This window comes from Triticum aestivum, chromosome 3A (genome assembly GCF_018294505.1).
Source record: "Triticum aestivum cultivar Chinese Spring chromosome 3A, IWGSC CS RefSeq v2.1, whole genome shotgun sequence".
Taxonomy (NCBI): Eukaryota; Viridiplantae; Streptophyta; class Magnoliopsida; order Poales; family Poaceae; genus Triticum; species Triticum aestivum.
The window spans coordinates 181,542,718-181,549,438 of NC_057800.1; positions in this window are offsets into that span (position 1 = coordinate 181,542,718).

Sequence of the window (6,721 nt, forward strand, 5' to 3'; positions counted from 1 at the left end):
ATAAGTGAAAAAAAGATCATCTTTAGTCCACCGACCGAATATTCCCTTAAGAATGCTAGCTTTCGGCTTCACCCAGTCTGAGGTACACATCCGGCTGACCCGGTAGTAACAATCGCAGAGGTGCTCCCTTTACCACCTAGCCGAACAATCGAGAATGTAGGGGTAAGCACATGAGCCAGGCAACCCAGCTTGGCTAAAACTTAAGTCATGTCGATGCATATAATGGTGAATAAAAGGTACATGCGGAAGTGTGACACATGTGTTGGGCATGAAGCCCGTATAAATAAGCTTATGTTTAAAGAAGCCCCCAGGTTTAATGAGCGCGGATAGCGCATCACTGTATGAGCCTTTAAAGGCTATAAGAGAGAGAGAGAGGAGAAGGAGAGAAATGTAAGACAATAAGTATATAAAAAATGGACAGAGGAAGGAGACGAACACAGAGTCCGGCGCTAGGCGTAGAATCTTCGGAGACGGGCTGCGTTCCATGGGTTCGGCTCGAGTCGGTTATCCGATGCATCTTGTAGGCGGTACGCTCCACCAGTCAGGACTTGGTCAATTATGAAGGGATCTTCCCACTTGGGCTTGAGTTTGTCCTTTTTCTTGTCCGGCAAGCGTAGAACTAATTCGCCAATGTTGTAATTTTTGGCCCGTACTTCTCTTCTTTGGTATCTTCAAGCCTGCTGTTGATAGAATGCGGAACGGGCTTTTGCCACGTCATGCTCTTTCTCCAAGGCGTCCAAACTGTCCTGCCAATCGAGCTCGGCTTCTCTTTCTTCGTACATGCGCACTCAAGGTGAGTCATGAATTATGTCGCAGGGCAAAACTGCCTCTGCGCCATACACCATGAAGAATGGTGTGTATCCGGTGGTGCGATTCGGCGTGGTCCGCAGCCCCCAGAGTACGGAGTCGAGCTCCTCTACCCAATGCGTATTAGATTCCTTAAGGGACCGCACTAATCTGGGTTTGATGCCGCTCATGATAAGACCATTTGCACGTTCGACCTGGCCGTTAGTTTGTGGGTGATAGACGGAAGCATAATCGAGCTTGATGCCCATGTTTTTGCACCAGAGTTTTACCTCGTCGGCCGTAAAGTTCGTGCCGTTATCAGTGATGATGCTGTGGGGGACGCCGTAACGGTGTACAACCCTGGATATAAAGTCTATCACCGGTCCGGATTCGGCCGTCTTAACAGGCTTGGCTTCTATCCATTTGGTGAACTTATCCACCATGACCAGTAAGTATTTTTCTTGTGGGTTCCGCCTTTAAGGGGTCCAACCATGTCAAGACCCCAGACCACGAAGGGCCAAGTGATGGGGATAGTTTGGAGGGCGGTGGGTGGCATATGGCTTTGGTTTGCAAAAAGCTGGCAACCGACGCATCGTTGGACTAAGTCCTGGGCGTCTGCCCGGGCCGTCGGCCAATAAAAGCCTGTACGGAAGGCCTTGCTTACAAGGGACCGAGCTGCAGCGTGATGACCGCCGAGTCCGGCATGAATTTCAGCCAGGAGGTTCCGCCCTTCCTCTTCGGAGATGCACCTTTGAAGGACTCCGGTAGTGCTTTTCTTATAAAGCTCTCCCTCATGGACTTTATAGGCTTTAGATCGCCGCACTATGCAGCGTGCCTCATTTTGGTCCTCGGGGAGTTCCTGCCTGGTAAGGTAGGCGAGGAATGGTTCTGTCCACGGGGCGATGACGGCCATTATTACGTGGGCTGAAGGTGTTATTTCATTGGCAGAGCCTCTAATTATGTCAGAGTGTTCGGTGTCGGGCAGTGCGGTTGGGTCCGGGCTGTTATTGCCAGGTTCCCCTTCCCATACTACGGACGGCTTGAACAGCCTTTCCAAGAAGATGTTGGGGGGGTTCTACATCATGTTTTGCACCGATGCCTGCCAGGACATCTGCCGCCTGATTATTTTCCCGGGCTATATGGTGAAATTCGAGCCCTTCGAACCGAGCTGACATTTTTAGGATGGCGTTGCGATAAGCTGCCATTTTTGGATCCTTGGCATCAAAGTCTCCATTTATTTGGGATATTGCGAGGTTCGAGTCCCCGCGCACCTCTAGGCGTTGAATGCCCATGGATACTGCCATCCGGAGACCATGTAAAAGGGCCTCATATTCCGTTGCGTTGTTGGAGTCTGTGTACATTATCTGGAGTACGTATTGAACTGTGTCTCCTGTGGGGGACGTCAAAACGACGCCAGCCCCCAGACCAGCCAACATTTTGGAGCCGTCGAAGTGCATGACCGAGTTTGAATATGTGCCGTACTCTTTAGGGAGTTCGGCCTCCGTCCATTCTGCGACGAAGTCGGCCAAGACTTGCGACTTGATAGCTCGCCGTGGCTTGTAAGTTATGTCGAACGGGAGGAGCTCAATGGCCCATTTTGCAATCCGGCCCGTCGCGTTGTGGTTGTTTATAATATCGTTAAGTGGCACTTTCGAGGCTACTGTTATTGAATACTCCTGAAAGTAGTGTCACAGCTTCCGGGATGCCATAAATACCGCATACGCAATATTTTGATAATGCGGGTACCGTGACTTGCACAGAGTAAGGACAATGGACACATAGTAGACCGGCTTTTGAAGGGGGAATTTGTGTCCGTCCGTTTCTCGTTTGACGACGAGCACTGCGCTTACGACCTGATGGGTTGCTGCAATGTATAATAGCATTGGTTCGCCAATGTTTGGCGTGGCCAAGACTGGGTTTGTTGCCAAGATGGCTTTTATTTCGTCGAGTCCAGCCGTGGCTGCATCCATCCACTTGAAGTGTTCGGTGCGCCGAAGGAGGCGGTAAAGGGGTAGGGCCTTTTCTCCCAAGTGGGAGATAAAGCGGCTTAGAGCCGCCACGCATCCGGTTAATTTTTGTATTTGTTTGAGGTCCTTCGGGATATCCAATTGTGACAGAGCTCGGATCTTGGCTGGATTTGCTTCAATTCCTCTACCGGATACAATGAAGCCCAAGAGCTTTCCGGCTGGAACGCCGAAAACACATTTTTCTGGGTTAAGCTTGATGTCGTATGTTCGGAGGTTACCGAATGTTAGCCTCAAGTCGTCTACTAGAGATTCGACATGTCTTGTTTTAACAACCACATCATCTACGTATGCCTCCACTGTTTTGCCGATCTGGTTAGCCAGACATGTCTGAATCATGCGCTGATATGTTGCGCCGGCGTTTTTGAGCCCGATGGGCATTGTGTTGAAGCAGAATGGGCTGTATGGTGTGATGAATGCCATTGCGGCTTGGTCTGACTCTGCCATCTTTATTTGATGGTAGCCGGAGTATGCGTTGAGGAAATGCAGCGAATCGTGTCCTGCGGTAGCATCGATAATTTGATCGATGCGGGGGAGAGAGAAGGGATCCTTTGGGCAAGCCTTGTTAAGGTCTTTAAAATCAACGCACAGGCGCCAGGATTTGTCTTTCTTTGGTACCATCACCAGGTTTGCTAGCCAGTCTGGGTGTTTTATATCTTTGATGAATCTGGCCTCCAATAGCTTGGCTAGTTCCTCTCCCATGGCCTGTCTCTTAGGTTCGGAAAAACGCCAAAGAGCCTGTTTGACTGGCTTGAATCCTTTTAGGATATTTAAGCTGTGTTCGGCCAGCCTGCGTGGGATTCCTGGCATGCCTGAAGGGTGCCAGGCGAAAATGTCCCAGTTCTCTCGTAGGAACTCTCGCAGTGTGGCCTCTACATCTGGGTTTAACTGTGCTCTGATGGAAGCTGTTTTATTAGGGTCCGTTGGATGGACCTGGAATTTGACTATTTCGTCCGCTGGTTTAAAGGAGGTGGACTTGGATCTTTTGTCGAGTATCACATCGTCCCTATTCACCATGGAGCGCAGCGCAGTCAGTTCCTCAGCCGCTAGGGCTTTGGATAGCGCCTCGAGGGCCAGTGCAGCTGTCTTGTTTTCGGCGCGGAGTGCTATGTCCGGATCACTAGCGAGAGTGATGATTCCATTAGGCCCGGGCATCTTGAGCTTCATGTACCCGTAATGGGGTATTGCTTGGAAGATTGTAAACGCTTCCCGCCCTAGCAGAGCATGATATCCGCTACAGAATGGGGCCACTTGGAACGTGACCTCTTCGGACCTGTAATTATCCGGCATGCCGAACACCACATCTAGTGTGATTTTTCCTGTACAACACGCTTCCCGACTGGGGATTATTCCTCTAAAGGTTGTGCTGCTTCGCTCAATGCGGTTCCAGTCTATTTCCATTTTTGAAGGGTTTCCTCATAAATGAGGTTCAATCCGCTGCCGCCATCCATGAATACCTTGGTAAGACGAAAGCCGTCCATTATTGGACTGAGGACCAATGCGGCTGGTGCTCGGGCTGTTCAGAATTTAGGTTCATCACTGGCGTTAAAAGTAATAGCCGTGTCACTCCATGGGTTTATTGTTGCTACTTGGTAGACTTCGACAAGGCCGCGGAGTGTTCTTTTTCGCATATTATTTGATGTGAAAGTCTCGAAGACTATTGATACCGCACTGGTGTCTCTGGGGTGGCTTTCTGTGGTTTCTGGAATTAGAAGATCTTCGCCAATTTTTGCCACCTGCCGAAGTATCCAACATGCTCTAAGGCTATGAGTTGGTGTGGCGCCCTCTGCACTGTGAATTTTATAGGGTCCATTAAGCCATCCTTCCAGCACGGTTCCGTGCCCTGTAGAGGGCTTTTGCTTTTTGGTATTGAACCCGGGTGTCTGGCGATGATGCACCCTTTCATTTCGGACTGGGTTTGTATTCAAGACCGGATTGTCCCAAAATTTTATTTCGGTTTTCCAAGCGCTTTCCGTCGCACAGTACTTTCGTACTATGGACGCCAAGTCAGCGAAGCGTGTAATATCACGGCGACTTATGGCGTTGAGGATTCCCTTGTCCGTGCAATTATTGCAGAAGAATGAAATTGTGTCTTCCTCGCGGCAGTCCTTTATCCTGTTCATAACCAGGAGGAATCTGGCCCAGTAATGATGTACTGTTTCTTCGGGCTCTTGCCTAATTTGAGATAGATCGCTTATGTATGGGTGGGTGTAATCAAATCCGAAACCTCACCCAATCTGAGACCCAGGGGCCAAGGAGTTTCCGAACTCGGAAGTTTGGATTCTTGGATGCTGTCCAATGAGTCTAGCTCGTCGCCCGACTTTAAGTTCAGGTCTTGAGTGATGTCCTCCCCTCCGCGGGTATCCGTCTTGGAGGGATCGGGAATCCGGACATAGCTAGTCCTTAAGATAGATGAAGGGTCTCTGCACTGTCCCTCTACCACGACAACGTGATGGGTGACCTAGGGAGAGTTAATCTCTCTCAGATCGGGTTTAGGCCCAATCTGGTCATAATCCGTAGCGACTCCCAGGGCGGCGAAGCGATCCAAGAGCTTGTTTAGGGAAGAGAGCTCCATTGGATCTAGCTGCTCGGCGAATTCCGAGCTGACGTGAAGATTGCTTTCGATGACCCGAGAGGTCATCGTCGGCGCAGCAGCCGAACGGGCGGTCATAAGGAAACCACCTAGCCTGAGAGTCTGGCCGACAGCCAAAGCTCCCTTAGCAACGGTGCCATCTTTAAATACGGGATGAGGCATCCTTCCTGATGGCGATGGCACAGAGGAACTCTCAAAGAAAGCACCAATGTCGGTGTCAAAACCGGCGGATCTCGGGTAGGGGGTCCCGAACTGTGCGTCTAGGCCGGATGGTAACAGGAGGCAGGTGACACAATGTTTTACCCAGGTTCGAGCCCTCTTGATGGAGGTAAAACCCTACATCCTGCTTGATTCATATTGATGATATGGGTAGTACAAGAGTAGATCTACCACGAGATCAGAGAGGCTAAACCCTAGAAGCTAGCCTATGGTATGATTGTTTTTTTCATCCTACGGACTAAAACCCTCCGGTTTATATAGACACCGGAGAGGGCTAGGGTTACACAGAGTCGGTTACAATGATAGGAGATCTACATATCCATATCGCCAAGCTTGCCTTCCACGCCAAGGAAAGTCCCTTTCGGACACGGGACGAAGTCTTCAATCTTGTATCTTCATAGTCCAGGAGTCCGGCCGAAGGTATAGTCCGGCTATCCGGACACCCCCTAATCCAAGACTCCCTCAACAACCAAAGATAATATCATCAACATATATTTGGCACACAAACAATTCACCATCATAAGATTTAGTGAAAAGAGTAGGGTCGAGTGAACCGGGTTTGAAGCCTTTCTTCATGAGGAATTCCTTCAAGGTATCATATCATGCCCGTGGGGCCTGCTTGAGGCCATAGAGGGCCTTGTTGAGTCTGAAGACTTTGTCAGGATTCTTTGGATCTTCAAAACCTAGGGGTTGAGCAACATATACTTCTTCCTCAAGCTTACCATTGAGGAATGCACTTTTCACATCCATTTGATATAGAGTGATATCATGATGGTTAGCATAAGCAAATAATATGCGAATAGCCTCAAGTCTAGCAACAGGTGCAAAAGTTTCATCGAAATCAATTCCTTCAACCTGTGTGTAGCCTTGAGCTACAAGCCGTGCCTTATTCCTCACCACAAGGCCATTTTCATCTTGCTTGTTGCGGTAGATCCACTTTGTGCCGATGATATTGTGCTTACGAGGATTTGTACGTTTGACCAGTTCCCAGACATTGTTGAGCTCGAACTGATGCAATTCTTCTTGCATGGCCTGAATCCACTCAGGCTCCAGAAATGCTTCATCTACCTTAGTGGGCTCTGTAATAGAGACAAAAGCA